At 42.9% G+C, this 18413-nt stretch overlaps 1 long non-coding RNA gene across 1 annotated transcript in view; it reads left to right on the top strand.

Moving 5' to 3' along the window:
• The first annotated feature begins 1480 nt into the window (after nucleotides 1-1480).
• The window catches only part of LOC146058922 (uncharacterized), a 32342-nt gene continuing 15409 nt past the window's right edge, over nucleotides 1481-18413 (top strand). The window contains exon 1 of the long non-coding RNA XR_014470042.1: nucleotides 1481-1613. This is a non-coding gene — a long non-coding RNA (uncharacterized LOC146058922). The remainder of the gene's footprint in view (nucleotides 1614-18413) is intronic.

Here is an 18413-nt window from a genome sequence, read left to right as displayed (position 1 = left end):
CCACCGCACCCCCCGCCCGCAGCCTTACCTGTCTTGCTGGTCCCGTCCCGGCTCCCTTGCTGGCTTCATTCCTCTTCTAGTGAGACGGACCAACACAAAATGTCCGCCCCCATACAGCAGACAGTTTCAGAGAACTGTCTTCTATATGGAGCGGACATTTTATTGTGGTCCGTCTCACTAGCAGAAGAATGACCACCAGTGAAGTCAGGTAAGGCTGCGGGCGGCGGATTGGCGGGCGGCAGATGGGCGGACGGGAGGGGGCAAACTATAGCACCACAGCCCCCCGGCGCCCACACATGCACAGCGCGGTGTTTATTTTGTGCTTCTGTAGAAGAGATTGCTGATATAATGGTTTCCTTCAGTTCTCCTTTGGTTTAATTACAGTGTGCAACTAAAATTATACCTAAAATGTAATAACAGTTTCAAAACAAAACAGTTTTAACTGTACAATTGCAAACAACCTCAAATGCACTCCTACTAAAATAATAAATTGGCTTAAACTAACATACCAGCATACAAGTCACACACCTAACAAACAGACATGCCTTCACTTAGTCTACATTCTGGAGATAGTAAATATATTTATTTTTCTACAATAATATATCATAAGGCACTTAAAGGTATATTTATTTTACATCAATCAGCGGAATATGCGCTATCCCCATGTGTTATGGCAGGGGATAGCGCTTCCCCTGATCTATGACACCCGCGATGCGGGTGTTAAACAGGTGGCGGTGCGGGGCAGGAGGCACAGTGCAGCGGCATTATTTTAAAAAGAGCGCCTGCGCCTTATCTTATGTATGATCCGGCGATGTGGGGCTTTGTTCTTTATGGAGCCCCGTCCCGGATCGCCATCTTCTTCTGGCACTGCGGGGCTCCTGCTTCATGGTCAGTGCCACTTGCTGGTCTCCGGCGTCTCCAAATGCAAACTGCACATGCGCCGGGTACACAGCATCCCCTGTAAACATACCCCGGTGTGTACCCAGTGCATGTGCAGTTTTAATCTGAAACCGCCGGAGACCAACAAGTGGTGCCTAACATGGAAAACTGCGCATGCACTGGGTACACAACATGGAGGCAATAATACATTCAGGCGAACGGGGGAGCAGCTTCACCACGAAAATGTGGTGAAGCGAACCTGCATGAAAAAGGAACGTTATGGCCACATTAATAAATCTACCCCTTAGTTCAAAAGGAGATGCCTTATACCTTTGATGAGGTGCAGAGTCTAATCTATTGGTGGTCACGCAGGATACAGTTCTCTGCATGGGTTAATATGTATGCTGCTAGAGAACACTGGAGGCACTGAAGGCAAGCAGTGAGACTGGTCACTAAGAGGTGGACTGATGCATAGTCTTACTTGTGTTTAAAATGTGTTCAGCGAGACTGCATGTCAGACAGCCCTGCCATTAAACAATTCTGGGAACAGATTCAGATTTAGGCTTCAACTCACCTGCTTAACTATTTTCCCTTATTTCCAGAATAAGCCATCTTGGGCATCAAGTGGATCCATCTTTCCAGATCACCAGTGATCAGAAGTGTTTTCTCCTGATACCGTTATGCTATAAAGTGCATTTTTGCAAATGTGGATTTCGGAACAAACACCTACCTTGGTAATTTTCCTTCATAAGCTCTATTTATGTCTCAAAATGGAATGGATGGAGGCTTTACTACTTGGGAAGGTCCATACTAAACTCTTTTTTTCACATGGGAAAGCTTTATAGATTGTTTTCCAATTACATTCTGTATACAAATTCACCACTGTTCCCACACAACCTCATGGTACGAGATGAGACTTATAGATGACTTCCCTATTTCCCTCACCGCTGCTCCCTGCTCAACTTTCTATATCGTGACAGTTCTAGTATTAGATTAGATTTTTATGAGGTGGCTTACCTCATGGTTGACTTTCTTTATTAGGTTTTTCTGTTACTCTATATTTGAATACTTTGATTACCTTATTATATCCTGTGCAAAGCATTTAGGGCCTTATTCGAGTTCACTCTTTCAGACAAAATCCTTCTTAGATGGACAAAACCATGTGCACTGCAGGGGGGCAGATGTAACTTGTGCAGATCTAATTAGATTTGGGTGGGGTTTTACTTCAAAGTGAGATCTATATTGCAGTGTTAAAATAAAGCAGCCAGTATTTACCCTGCAAAGAATCACCAAAAAATCACCAAATCTATTTCTATCTGTACATGTTACATCTGCCCCCCTGCAGTGCACATGGTTTTGTCCATCTAAGAAGGATTTTGTCAGAAAGAGTGAACTCGAATAAGGCCCTTATTGCTCACTTTTGGGCATGCATGTTTGTATTTGTTGCTTTCTTCAACCTGTATTCCAATACATTAGGAAAAAGGCATGGTTAAATGCCAATAAAAACACATTAATTTGACAAACTATTATATTACGTGCATTAACAACATGGTCACTTATACCCCTTTTACACCAAAAATCTCGAATACGACCCTGCATTTGGAAGAAGGATCCGGGATTGACACCGTATAGACTGCGATGCCCACCCGCAGTGTAGACGGAGGCAGCGCTTGGAGATGACATCATCTGCAAGCACCGGGACCACGGTGATCCCCGCTGGAAACACCGATCGCCATGCTGGGGGCAGCCCCCATGCATCCCCCCCAGCTGTCATCTGGGACATGAATGGATGAGGCTGACTCTGCCCCCCCAGTCCAACCTGCGGACACTGCAGTCCGCAGGTTACACGTCCCCATTGATGTAAATGGGAGCTGGGTCGGATGACCCGGTTTACCCATTTACACCACCCTCTATTCAGGTCCTAGCTGTGTTCTAACCAGGTCCCATTTACACCGCCGCTGACCCGCTGAAGACCCGGGGTTTTGCGGCGGTGTGAAAGGGGTACTTATTGAACTGAATGAAATTAAACCATTTTTATGCATTGAATGCACTGAATTTCCAACAAAGCTGTAGAATTTCTAATTATTCTAACTTGTTACAGAGGCAGGAAGTTCTTAGTGGCATGAGTACAGTACATGTGATATAATACACATTTTTTATGATGTATGCTCTGAAGACACCTATTTCCAAAGCATTTTGTTTGGAACACCTCCCAACCCCCAGTCAGGGCAAGCTTTTCTGATAGTAAGGATTGTGAGAGAGTCCTCCAAAATTGTGATGGCTAAAAGGTACCCTCAGACTAAAGCATTCCAGTAAGTACCAGACTAAGCCCTCAGGGGGCCCAGGGCACTTGAAACAAATGGGCCCTCCTTCTCCCACTAAACCTCTACCCAAACGATGCAGGCATCCCCAGATCAAAATCCTCCTGCAACCCCAGGCATAGTTGCCCTCACCACATGGATCTGCTCGGCAACATCCATGATGCACCTTCCAACAGCATAGCTAGTAATAGGCATCATTGAGAGGAGGGCCCTACGTTGCTTTAGACTAGACTATAAGAAGAATGTCCATAAATAAGATTTCTCAAAAGTGTACTTTCTCATATTGGAGAGTATGGAACCACACTTTTAGGAATTTTAGGTACACAAGATAAATAATTAACATTTTTGCATTACATGCCATATCCACAGTATTATTAGATATCATATTATCTTGTTAGTGATTTATGTGATTAGTTTCTGCACTCTGCTGCTTAAGTCTATTCTCTTCTGTTTAGACCTATATTTGTTTGCCCATGCTTAGCTGCCTTTTGCTATGTAATAGGTCAAAGGATGATATCCTCCATTTTACTTACTGCTGCAGTTGATCTGGGATGAGCTGATGCGAAGCTGTGTTACTACAAGTCTGCTAACCCTACAGGCTTAAATCTTCCTACCAAAAGCAACAACAAAGACATATATATATATATATATATATATATATATATATATATATATATATATATATATATATATATATGTTCCCATGATCTCTTGTACATGTACATTGATGTACCCTGGATAATTACAGCTGCAGTATATTATATGGACAATCATTTCAGTCTGTATGAATAAAGGTTTAAAGTTCCAGAAGTTTCAATGTGCCTTAATAGAAGATGGGCTTGGTTAAGCTGTCTGAATAGTTACACACCAATGAGGGTCAGAACATGCCTTTTCTGTTCTGCCCATAACTTTGGCACTTAGTCAAGGTGGCCTGTCTATAATTCCAATTGTAAAAAGTCATACCTTTTGCAAAGCTCCCTTTCTATTCAGCCATGCCCCTGATCTTCTCTGGTCACATTAGTAATCCTTCATGTTTACTCATGGTAAACACAGGAAAGTATCACAAAAACATGAGTGTTGATGGTATAACTGGATATTTTTAAACACAATTAATATAGTTTATGCTTTTTCACCTCAAACAGTTACCATAGACCTAATGCCCAGTTGGAAGAAAATGGGCAAATGCCACTCCAAAGAAGAGTAAATAAAAATTCATTCATTCACCCATATGCAGAGTACATATTTACCGGCAGCCATACATAATACTACATACTGTATAAAAGAGACATTAATAGAGTTTTACATGAATACATCGAGTCTGCTCAGTGCATTTAAATCTTGATTGCTTTATGCAGAATAAACCAGTTTCACATCCCATTACTATTATATTTTGAAAGTATGTGTATCAGAGTTCATTTCTATAAAAATAATTATTTATATATCCAACAACAACACAGAATGTACTGGGAAGCTAAAAATACATATATCCCAATTTATAAAATGATTTAAGAATCATTGTGATATTTTAAGTATGTAAATAATTTATTCTGTCTCAGGGATTAGGAAACAATGTTAATCGCAGAGACACTAAGAAAATGTTTTAATGGCTTATGTCTATTTTGCTAATTATGTAACAAACTGTGCTTTTATTATTTTCTAAAATTCAAGCTTTAAATTATAACTTTTTTATTGTTTGACAAATGAATGTTGGAAATATAAATGTGAAATTTGAAAATCCTTTATGGGGATCCTTTGCCTTCTTCATGATCATCATTTTGAGCATTATCAAAAAATGAACAGTTGAATAACAATGAATTGCATATTTTGCCATCTTAATGAATATGAATAAATTACCATGCAATAAGTTCATACAGAGGAACTGTCAAGGCTAAGGTGTGAAGCCTTGAAGGAACCAAAAAGCCATCTTATATAACAGAATTAGAAAAACAGATTCTCTAAATATAGGATTGTGTACAGTTATCAAGTGATGTTTGGTAACAATATTTGGTACTTGTGTATTATCATGGCGCGTGTGGCGAGCGTAGCGAGCCACCGAGCCCGAAGCGTAGCGAGTGCAGCGGTACACATCCTATGACCTTTTCATACCCCCTCTATCCATGTCGGCGTGGAGTTGATTTTATAAAGTGTGGCAGGCGTAGCGAGCCACCGAGCCCGAAGCGTGGCGAGCGGACGCGTATACCTGTGAAGTTATGCGCGTCCCCTCACGGGGCTCGCTTCGCTTCGGGCCACGCCACGCTTCGGGCTCGTACCGCCGCTCCTCGCGGGCTCGCTGCGCTCGCCACGCTTCGGCTTCACGTTTATAGTGGGGGGTGGCGTGGGGGTGCATTTAACATTGTAAGCACCCATTAGGGTGCTTATCCAATTTTTTAGCGCATCCCATCGCATTGTATGGCATTGTATACATACATTGTATACAATGCCATACAATTTTAAAATTGTATGACATTGTACAACATCGCGCACCATCGTATGCCTTATGGTATAACATGCAATGGGCGCCGTGATAATACACAAGTACCCAATATTTAGACCCGCAATGTGTGAGGTGTAATTAAAAAAAATAGCGGTTCTTTCTAGTTGTGGTAAGAATTATTCTGTAGAGTGGAGATCTACTTTCTTACTCATATGATAATAATATATTGATGTATGGAAAAGCCAATAAGTGAGTGAAATAAATACATTTTATGAAATCAAATGATAGAAGCAAATATGTCTACAGTGTTTATCCTTCCAAAAAACGAATGGTGTACAATAATATATAGAAATTTATATGGTACTTGTTTCCTAGCACGGCCACAAATCTTATGGATCGTGTACCTTTAGTTAAGGTACACGATCCATGCGATGGACCCGATTTCCTTTGAAATCAGGTCCATTTGGCCGGCTAGGACAAAATATCGGGGGCATCGCGTCGGTCGGGACCGTTAACAATGGTCCCGACGCGACTGACGCGATGCCCGCGATTTCCCCATAGGCTTCAATGTTAAAAAATATTTTAACATTGAAATCGTGTCGGGAAAGGTAAAATATCGGGGGCATCGCGTCGGTCGGGACCATTAACATAGGTCCCGACGCGATGCCCCCGATTTTTACATAGGCTTCAATGTTAAAAGATTTTTTAACATTGAAATCCTGAAAAAATGTGAAAAATGTGAAATGGGCCAATATGACCCATTTCACATTTTAGATGTCCCCGTCGTCACCCCACGATAGACGCCAACCCGAAGCGTGGCGAGCGCAGCGAGCCCGCGAGGGGCGGCGGTGCGCGTCCTCCGACCTTTTCATTCCCCTACTGTCGGCGTGGAGTTGAGAATAGAATAGTGTGGCGAGCGCAGCGAGCCACCGAGCCCGAAGCGTGGCGAGCGCCGCGAGGGGACGCGGATACCTTCACAGTTATACGCGTCCCCTCACGGGCTTCACAGGTGTCCGTGGCGTTTACCTGTGACGGTATCCGCGGCCCCTCGCGGGGCTCGCTGCGCTCGCCACGCTTCGGGCTGTGCTCGCCACACTATTCTATTCTCAACTCCACGCCGACGTGGATAGTAGGGGAATGAAAAGGTCGGAGGATGTGCACCGCCGACCCTCGCGGGCTCGCTGTGCTCGCCACGCTTCGGGTTGGCGTCTATCGTGGGGTGGGGTGTATGCCGTGACATTTGGGGGGGTTGGGAATATTTTACATTGAATCCAATGTAAAATCGGGTCCCAGGGACCCGATTTACATTTCATTCAAAAAAAAAAATCGGGTCCAAAATCGGTCGGTCGCGTCGATCGCATCGCATGCGATGCGATCGACCCGATTTTTCCGACACGACCACCCCGATGTAAATCGGTGTGGCCGTGCTAGGAAACAAGTACCATTTATATTTAGGGCTTTGGTCCCACTCTCTGCATATGAATGAATAAATAATGGAGAATACAAAGCTACTGCACCAATAAAATGTATATCAACAGGGACAGCATAGTTCCACATAAAGTTAATGTGAAACAGCAGGATCAGGGTTTAGAGCAGAAGCAGGACCGATTAGATCCAGTCCAGATTCGCGGGGCTCGCTGCGCTCGCCACGCTTCGGGCTGCGCTCGCCACACTATTCTATTCTCAACTCCACGCCGACGTGGATAGTAGGGGAATGAAAAGGTCGGAGGACGCGCACCGCCGACCCTCGCGGGCTCGCTGCGCTCGCCACGCTTCGGGTTGGCGTCTATCGTGGGGTGGGGTGTATGCCGTGACATTTGGGGGGGTTGGGAATATTTTACATTGAATCCAATGTAAAATCGGGTCCCAGGGACCCGATTTACATTTCATTAAAAAAAAAAAATCGGGTCCAAAATCGGTCGGTTGCGTCGATCGCATCGCATGCGACCAAATCGCATGCGATGCGATCGACCCGATTTTTCCGACACGACCACCCCGATGTAAATCGGTGTGGCCGTGCTAGGAAACAAGTACCATTTATATTTAGGGCTTTGGTCCCACTCTCTGCATATGAATGAATAAATAATGGAGAATACAAAGCTACTGCACCAATAAAATGTATATCAACAGGGACAGCATAGTTCCACATAAAGTTAATGTGAAACAGCAGGATCAGGGTTTAGAGCAGAAGCAGGACCGATTAGATCCAGTCCAGATTTGCTCTGACGTGAACAATTGTTCAGTTAATTAACAATACCTATGGTTTACTGTTAAATGTTTGTTCAGGGCAGAGGGTCAGGAATCCAAATGCCACATAGTGGCTGGGCAATAGGCTTGGGGTGTAGGGACTCTGTAGTGTTGTACCCATCTGTGAAGTCTGTGTATTGCCTACTCGAAAACCTGCCATGCTGTAATCTGTGATTTGCCAAGCTGTTGAACCTATATGCTGTCTATCTGCTACAAACAAAGGAAATCAACTTTTTTGTATTCAGTGTCTGTAATATTTGTCACATGTGGTAAGATAACTGTGTAGTCTAGCAAAACAAATTGTATTTGAAAAGTTATAGGTGGCTTGGGAGCCAGAAATGCTATTTGTATTGTATCTATATATACACTTACCAGCCTCCTGAGATCTCCTAAGGTTGTGCTTGTTTTGAAATAGAAGGGCAACATAAGATTGTGTACAGTATAATAGTTATTTAAGTGGAAGCCAGCTTTAAAGGGCAACCATATTTAAAACAGATTCAGTATTAAATCCCGGCGGTCTGGATCCCGGCGTTCAGAATCCCGACCGCCGAAATCCCGACAAGGGGGGGCGTGGATCGCCCCCCCTTGCGGGCCCGGTGCCTCGCTACGCTCGGCACACTAATTTATTCTCCCTCCGGGGGTGTCGTGGACACCCCCGGAGGGAGAAAGTGTCGGGATTTCGGCGATCGGGATTTCAGCGTCGGGATTCTGAACGCCGGGATCCCGACCACCGGGATTTACACTGCATCCCTTTAAAACAGATTGTTGATATTATGTGTCTGAGTGGCCAGCGAATCAGGCAGGTGTGAGCTTATCTGTGTTGTGAGACTGGAACATTATATTAAGCTACCTACATTTTCATAAAAGGGGGAAATGCAGTGTAGTATGGAGGAAGTACTTAAAAGGTCTGCTGAAATGGCTGCAGGGCAGCAAGCTCATATTCAGATGCTGCATGAGGGGCAACAAGCTCAAAGTAAAGTGCAGAAAGCACAGTTTCAGCTGCTGCGTGATGAATTAAAGGAGGTAAGAAACAGTGGGCAGGAAAGAGAGATGTTACTGAAGTTATCCCCAGGTGATGACATTGAGGAATTCCTTTGCACATTCTAATGCACTGCCACTCATTTAAATGGCTATGGGGGAATGGTCTGATACACTGGCTCTGTGTTTAATGCAGTAGGTGCAGAGAGTCTATGTTGGCAAGGGTGTAACTACCATAGGTGCAAGGGGTGCAGCTACTATGGGGCCCAGAGTTGAAGGGGGCCCATATTTACTGTATAAGTAATATGTTTTACATATTTTATCACCATCAGTTGCTAAATAGGGGGCCCTTACAAACTTTTGCTATAGGGCCTATAAATATCTAGTTACGCATCTGTATGTTGGTATGACTGTAGCTGAGGTATGCTCCTACCCTAGCATTAAGACGTATATACTCAGCAGGATTGGGGTGATGGGCCCCAAGAAAAGCGCAAGAGTTTCATGATTAGTGGCTGGATGCATCTGGATGCATTGGAAGACTTGACAGTGGTGACTGAGCGACACCTGACCCATGGGAAACTAAATAATGCTAGGAAATGCTTTTGTGTGAGTACCAAAGCCCAGAACCCAGGTTCCATGAGCTAAGTCAAAGGCCCAGCCTGCTACTGTGTGCTTTGATAGCAGCAAGCCCATTCATGAATGGTGGGACTGCTCAGGGCAGGGAGAGATTGTAGCACAAGGAGAGTAGCTCGGTCCAGCATGGGTGCTGGAAACATCCATCCTGTTCCGTATAATGGTACAGGTGAAAGGCTGGGTGATCTGGGCACTAGTTGCCACTGGCAGGGAAATTAGCATCATCTCTGCTAACATGGTTTCTCTGGGGGTTGACCAGGTGCTGCCTCCTGTCAGAGTACTGTGTATACATGGCAATGTTGAGGAGTGCCCACATGTCTACCACTCTGTCGTGCTATACATACCTGAACCTTGCCTGATACTTACCTGATCACCGCTGATCACCGCTGGTAGCGTGCTGCCAGCAGCTGGATGCTTCCTGGATCTTGTGACTTCCTGTGTGCTGCTGCTGCAGTGTCATAGAGTCACAGATAGTGAGAGATAGTGAGAGATAGTGACAGAGAGTGACAGAGAGTGATAGAGAGTGCTATATTTTGTGTCTGCTGCACCCCTTTTGTGCTGATCAGTATATCTGTGCTGATCAGCAACTTTTTGGGTTTTTTTTTTTTTATATATATACCTGTCAGTTGCACCAAAGGTTGTGCTGCCTGTGCAACTGACTGCTGCCCCCCCTGCTGCCCCCCCTTTTGTGCTGATCAGTTTAAATTTAATTAACTGATCAGCAACTTTTTGGGGGTCCAGGGTTTTTTTTTTTTTTATATATATACCCTGTCAGGTTGCACCCACATTTGTGTGCCTGCTGCCCCTCACTGCTAATCAGTGTTGCATCACTGCATCACTGATCTGCAGTTTTTTGTTTTTTTTGGAGAGTGCAGTGGGGTTTTGTTTTTAAACCCACGTTGCTTTTGTGGGTGTCCTGTGGCCGCTGATCAGTGACGTACATCACTGAACAGCATTTTTGGCACAGGGTTGATATAATTTTTTTTCTGCAGTTTTTTTAAATAGTTTTTTTTTTTGGAGAGTGCTGTGGTTTATTACACCCACGTTGCTTTTGTGGGTGTCCTGTGGCCGCTGATCAGTGATGTACATCACTGAACAGCATTTTTGGCACAGGGTTGATATAATTTTTTTAACCCCTTCAATTTTTTTTTTTTTTTATTATTGGGATCAAATTCCTGTATAAAGTATTTTTTTTTCTGCACTACATACACACTACACACTACATACCCCCGTGTTGAAATAAAGTTTATACCCCCCCTACACTATACACGTGTTGAAACATTACACTTACAGAAACACAAAAATAAAAATGGCATCCCAAATGTCATCCCAAATGTGATCCCAAATGTCATCCCAGTCATCCAGAAGAATGTATTCAGCGGAGGAGGCATATGCCATGCTTGCCTCTGACTCTGACACAGCCAGTGATGCAAGCGGGGAATTTGAAGGATTCGTCTTAAGCTCCTCTTCCTCCTCTAGTGATGAGGGACCCCCTCAAAGATGCCCCCGTAGAGCAGCTGAGACCCCCTCCCCAAATGATTGATCCCGTATGGACCCCACCACCAGACAATTTTGAGCCCCAGGTTCCTGAGTTTTTGGCCATCCCAGGAATCCAATTTGATTCAACAGGTCTCAGAGAAATTGACTTTTTCAAATTATTTTTCTCTGATGATTTTATAAATTTAATGGTGGACCAAAGTAATTTATATGCCCATCAGTTTATTGCTCAAAACCCCACGTCATCATTTGCTAGGTGGACCCCTGTAGATGCAGTAGAGATGATGACATTTTGGGGTCTGGTGTTACATATGGGCATAGTAATAAAGCCAGAAATTAGGCAATATTGGAGTACAGATGTTCTGTACAGCACCCCATTTTACCGTATGGCCATGACTCGGACTCGTTTTGAGACAATCCTTAAATTTTTACATTACACCGATAATGCACAGTGCCCACCCAGAGATGATCCCACCTTTGACCGGCTATTGAAAGTCAGGCCGGTCATTGATCATTTCAGTGCCAAATTTGCAGAGATGTACATCCCTGAAAAATTTATTTGTATCGACGAGTCCCTTATACATTTTAAAGGAAGGGTTAAATTCCGCCAGTACCTTCCCAGTAAGAGGGCAAGGTATGGCATAAAAATGTATAAACTGTGTGAAAGCACCTCAGGGTACACCCACAGGTTTAGGGTATATGAAGGGAAGGATTCAAGAATTGAACCGCCAGAATGCCCCCCCTCCCTCGTAGGTGTTAGTGGAAAAATTGTCTGGGATTTAGTGCACCTCTTCCTGGATAAAGGTTATCACCTCTATGTGGATAACTTTTACACTAGCATCCCCCTGTTTAAGGCCCTTGGTTCAAGAGGTACAGCAGCTTGCGGTACTGTGCGCAAGAACCAAAGAGGCCTCCCAAAAACGCACATTGCCCAAGTACTGAGAAGGGGTGAAAGCAGGGCACAATCCACCGAAAATATGTTGTTGGTCAAATATAAGGACAAGAGGGATGTCCTTATACTGACAACAATTCATGGAGACAGTACCACCTCCATCCCTGTACGAGGTACCAGTACCCACACCTCAAAACCGAATTGTATCCTAGATTACAATAAGTACATGGGCGGAGTGGATCTTTCAGATCAGGTACTGAAGCCGTACAGTCCCCTGCGGAAAACAAAAATCTGGTACAAGAAGCTGGCCGTGTATATCATCCAGATGGCACTGTATAACGCTTACGTGCTATTCCGTTCTACCAGCCAGAGGGGGACATTTATGCACTTTCAAGAGGAAGTCATAAAGGGCCTAATATTTGGGAACCAGCAGGCAGAGGGCCCCAGTACTTCTAGTACTGGCCCCCGTATTGTACCAGGGCAGCATTTTCCTAACGAAATCCCCTCCACTGCAAGAAAGGGCAGGACACAAAAAAGGTGCAAAGTTTGCTATAAAAAGGGAATAAGAAAGGATACTATTTTCCACTGTGAAACTTGCCCCGACAAACCCGGCCTATGTATAAAGGAGTGTTTTAAAATATACCACACATCTATGGATTATTAGGTTCATCATTTCACCGTGCTTCGGGGGTCTTGCTAATGCCACATAGCACCCACCATTCATTCCACCAGAATCTGAGCTGCAAAATCCAAAAATCACTCCTTCCCTTCTGAGTCCTGCCATGCACCCAACTGGTATTTTTTGGTCACATATGAGGCATTGCCATACTCGGGAGAAATTGGGGCACAGATTTTGGGGTGCTTTGTCTCCTTCATTCCTTGTGAAAATGAAACATTTTGAGCCAGAACTGCATTTTTGTGTAAAAAATGTAAATTTTCATTTGCACAGCCCAGTTGTATCAAAATTGGTGAAACCCCTGGGGGTTTGAAATGTACACTATACCCCTAGATGAAGTCCCTGAGGGGTGTAGTTTGCAAAATGGGGTCACTTGTGGGGGGGTTCCACTGTATTGGTGCTTCAGGGGTCTTGCTAATGCGACATAGCACCCACCAACATTCCACCAGAATCTGAGCTGCAAAATCCAAAAATCACTCCTTCCCTTCTGAGTCCTGCCATGCACCCAAATGGTATTTTTTGGTCACATGTGAGGCATTGCCGTACTCGGGAGAAATTGGGGCACAGATTTTGGGGTGCTTTGTCTCCTTCATTCCTTGTGAAAATGAAAAATTTTGAGCCAGAACTGCATTTTTGTGTAAAAAATGTAATTTTTCATTTGCACAGCCCAGTTGTATCAAAATTGGTGAAACCCCTGGGGGTTTGAAATGTACACTATACCCCTAGATGAATTCCCTGAGGGGTGTAGTTTGCAAAATGGGGTCACTTGTGGGGGGGTTCCACTGTATTGGTGCTTCGGGGGTCTTGCTAATGCGACATAGCACCCACCAACATTCCACCAGAATCTGAGCTGCAAAATCCAGAAATCACTCCTTCCCTTCTGAGTCCTGCCATGCACCCAAATGGTATTTTTTGGTCACATGTGAGGCATTGCCGTACTCGGGAGAAATTGGGGCACAGATTTTGGGGTGGTTTGTCTCCTTCATTCCTTGTGAAAATGAAAAATTTTGAGCCAGAACTGCATTTTTGTGTAAAAAAAATAATTTTTCATTTGCACAGCCCAGTTGTATCAAAATTGGTGAAACCCCTGGGGGTTTGAAATGTACACTATACCCCTAGATGAATTCCCTGAGGGGTGTAGTTTGCAAAATTGGGTCACTTGTGGGGGGGTTCCACTGTATTGGTGCTTCGGGGGTCTTGCTAATGCGACATAGCACCCACCAACATTCCACCAGAATCTGAGCTGCAAAATCCAAAAATCACTCCTTCCCTTCTGAGTCCTGCCATGCACCCAAATGGTATTTTTTGGTCACATGTGAGGCATTGCCGTACTCGGGAGAAATTGGGGCACAGATTTTGGGGTGCTTTGTCTCCTTCATTCCTTGTGAAAATGAAAAATTTGGAGCCAGAACTGCATTTTTGTGTAAAAAAATAAATTTTTCATTTTCACTGCCCAGTTGTACCACAATTGGTGAAACCCCTGGGGGTTTGAAATGTACACTATACCCCTAGATGAATTCCCTGAGGGGTGTAGTTTGCAAAATGGGGTCACTTGTGGGGGGGTTCCTAACTTTTAGCATCTTATGGTGCCTAGAAACCTACATGGTGCCTAAAAAATAATCTCATAAAAAGGAGGCTCCAAAATCAAGTAGGTGCTCCTTCTATTATGAAGCCTGTGGTTTGGTCAACGTGCACACTAGGGCCACATATAGGATATTTATGAAAACAAAAGAATTGGGGGAATCAATTTTTATTCACATTTCTCTAGTAAAATCTACTGTGTTCCTTAGAAAAATTTATTAAAATTGCAAATCTGCAAAAAAAATGAAATTTTGAAATTTCACCTACACTTTGTTTTAATTCCTGTGAAACACCTAAAGGGTTAACAAACTTCCAAAATGCTGTTTTGAATACTGTGAGGGGTGCAGTTTTTGAAATGGCATCATTTATGGGGGTGTCTCACATACAAGTCCCTCAAAGTCACATCAGATCTGAACTGGTCCCTAAAAAAATCAGTGTTTGAAATTTTCTTGAAAATTTGAGAATTTGCTATTCATATTTTAAGCCTCCTAGTGTCCAAAAAAATTAAATGGAGGCTGAAATAATGATGGAAACATAAAGTAGACATATGGTCTATGTTAGTTATTAACTATTTTGAGTGGTATGATTATTTGTCTCACAAGCAGAAAATTTAACATTTTGAAAATTGCTAAATTTTCCATTTTTTTACGACATTTTGGTATTTTTCACAAAAAAACACAGACTGTATCGACCCAAATTTACCACTAACTTGAAGTACAATGTGTCACTGGGATAAGTAAAAGCAAAAAAAAGTTATCCCCACTTAAGTGATACATGTCAGATTTGAAAAAAAGGGCTCTGTCAGGAAGGCAAAAACATGCTGCGTCAGGAAGGGGTTAATGTTCCCCTTGTATGTCTCCTTAACATTTCTGAGCATTTTGAGAGAATTGGTATGAAACTGATACGGTCAGTGGAAAAATGAGCTTGAGGGTATCAGTACATACTTGTGGCAGGGATTATGCCACCAGATACCCAGAGGCTTTACCATTGCATAATAAAAAAATCTAGCACTATTGCTTGAAAGTTACTCGCCTGGGTATACCATTTTAAAATTGTACCCCTTTTGTCTCTAAATGTATGAAAGATCTATGCCGGTTGTTATTTTACCATCCACACACAGTTGGCTTGGTAGCAAGATTTAATCAGATCTTTAAACAGATGATAAAGAAGGTGGTATCTAAAGAAAAGCAAGACTGGGATTTACTCCTACCGCAGATAGAGAGGTTCTTCAGTCCTTTAGAGGGTTTAGTCCCTTTGAATTTATCTATGGAATATAACCCAGAGGGATTGATCTGTTAAAATAACGTTGGGAACAATCACCATGCCATGAACCTAACATTATTCCATTCGCCTGGTATAAGGCGGAGAAATGCATAGAGGACACGGGGCACGGCTGGATGCGCATGAGACAGGACCATTTGATTGCTCTCTGACAAGACCGCAAACTAGGACTGCACCAGTGGTTGGAGATTATCATTGGAGACTGGTAGCCGTTTCCCCCCCTGTTATATCTGGATGCTCTTAAGTATCAAACAAGCTGGAAATGTGCACATTTAATAGGAAATACTAACTTGTAATATTTACAAACTAACAATACTAATTGACTATAATATTATAGGAGAATCCGTTCTAATTATGCATGCACTCACTAACTGCTAAAGCCATACTAATTGAGTTGTGAAGAATAATATAGTTTTTTATTGAATGTTTGTGAGTCTGTCTTATCGTGGCCCACAATATAATATAAATTTTAATAAATATTTTGATTATTCAGTACAGCGCTGTTCCATCTTTTTCTTTTTTGCTTGGTTGGGTTAAAAAGGGGTTTGGTAATCCCCCTTTTGGAAACAACTGCAGCACAGAATATCATACAATCAGCTCTCAATATCATTGCAATTTTTTGTTTGACCTAGAATTTTGGCTTTTGTTGATGATACCTGGGCAAATCTCAGAATGATGTTACAGAAAAAAAAATTGCTTAATGTTGTTTCCAAAAGTAAAGAGCAAGTAATTTACTCTGTATCAAGGGGGTTATGAGCATGTCTGAGTAGCTAACCAATGCAAGAATGAGGATTGTGTGGGTTTTAGAGCTGAGTATAGGTATATTCGTGTGGGTTAATATCCCTCCAAAAGTAAAGAGTGTGTATCGCTTTTAGCCTGGGCTGGTGTGTCATTCCCCACAAAGCCATCCCCATTACTGTTAGTAGATTTTAGTTTGTTAAATGTTTCTGGGATAAAAAATATAGGGTCTGGCAGCTGGCCAGACCAATACAGGTACCTGCTTGTAATCACACAGACTTTTCAGTAGGTGTCAACTGTCCATGTCTCCCAGCTGCTGGTGCCTGCGACCAATATAGCAGCTATACATACAGATAGTGGTAGATGCTCAAATTAGTTCAGTAATACCATTCAGGTGCATGCAAGGGAGGGGTTAATACTGAGTAAGTAACACAAGACATTGGTTCCCCAGCACACTGAGTGGTATTATTAACCAATCTTGAACACTACATGATAATAGAATTCAGAAATATTGGTTACATATACCTGCGCAGGTGTATGATATGCCCCCAAGCCACGTCAAGGCTTCTCTGTATATTGGGGGTCCCTAGCGCTATATCTAGGAGCAGGGTGCGGCACCCCAAAAACTATCATAAGCTAGGAAGCTCAGTGCGGCACGCCAGTGAGATAATATAGTGTTAATAATTGGTGATAGGAAGCCAAAGCTATATATAAAGAGAGAAAGATAAAATAAAAAATGGAATGCAATTATAATAAGAGAGGAGATAGTGTTAGTGAGGGAAAAGTGTTAACAGAATGTAAGGGCATGCCGCACTAAAGCCACCCAGCCCAACCAGTCCAGGGGCACCGCACCCCACACCACCATTTCCCTAAATTGGGTCTACAATTAACCAGCAAGGAGCCACATGATAATGGCTCCTTACTTGATATATCTGAACTAAGAGCTACTTACCTTGGAGCAACCCCAGACTACTCCATGTGGCATATCAGGACCTGCATCTCCGCCAAATACAAGATCCCTTCTGCCTCTCACAATATACACTGGCGGATAAAACTATATTGAATGTAATAAGTGTTGTTTGCATGTGCTCGGATGGTGAGTGTAATGCCATGTGATGTGATGATGATATAGCTAGGCCTTGGATTGTATAGTGCCATTTAGGTGCTCTGTTCAGAGGAGTACATTGTAGCTTAATGATATTTTAATTGTGTATGCTGCAGGTTTAGTGTGTTTGCTGAATGTGCAAGTTATATTCCGGATTGTGAGTGTTGTTTGATGCAGGGTCGTGTTCATCATTGTCTACCATAAAATGGCAGAATGCCATGCGGCAGACCAACATGTGCTCTGGCCAAAATGGCCGACAATCAGGTTCGTTCATGCTACGGTATAGCCACGCCTCCCGCACTGTATTCACATACACATATATAACACTGAGGTTAACTGTATTTAAGGATGCTGGTGTAATAATCGTATTAATTATAATATCTGTATTGTTATATTGTACAATCCGTACTACAGTTTCATCTGCTTACATTCATAAATAATATTCATTGATTATAATTCTGGACATTCGCTTATTGGTTGCGTGCAACATGAATAAATTAGATAGACTTTGCATATATAAATAAATGGACTTCCTTAGCTGCTTACTGTATACTGTAATGCAGCAATCAGTCAAATGTACAAATGACTGTACTACTGTACAGTATAGTGTACTTACTGCTCCAGCGAGAAGATACAGTACTGTACTGTTCTTGCGGAAGGAAGGCAGTATGATGGTAAAGCTTGGTAGAAACACGTTCGCAGCAACAACTTGACTTTGGATTCAGCAGAATGAATAGTCCAGGTGTACAGGTACAATCTCGTGCTTGTATACAGGCAAGAGATGAAGAGACGATCCGTAGCAATTCTACACGGTTTAGATGCAGAAAAACAAACTGGATAGTTTGACAATTTTAGTATCTGTAGCTGAATTTATGCTGGCAGAGACAAAGGAAATCCTTCATGAAGCTGATAGGTGCATTTGAATTATGTACAATTACCAGCGAAACAAAAAGGCAGACTGCAATTAACATATGACTGCAATCAACATCTTATTGTCTGAGGTGTCGTTCTGTGTCTGAGTTTGGAGAAATCTATTGTTGCGGAAAAAAAACGTTCTCTGTAGCGGTCAGTATGTACAGTATGGGTATTAACTATCGTGTACATGGATGCCTGCCATTGTGAATTTTTGTTTGTGGAAAAGTCCGAAAGAA

The sequence above is a fragment of the Crinia signifera genome, chromosome 2 (genome assembly GCF_055691185.1).
Source record: "Crinia signifera chromosome 2, ASM5569118v1, whole genome shotgun sequence".
Lineage (NCBI taxonomy): Eukaryota > Metazoa > Chordata > Amphibia > Anura > Myobatrachidae > Crinia > Crinia signifera.
The sequence above is the reverse complement of the archived record's forward strand: the minus strand, read 5'-3'. Positions and strand labels throughout refer to the sequence as shown.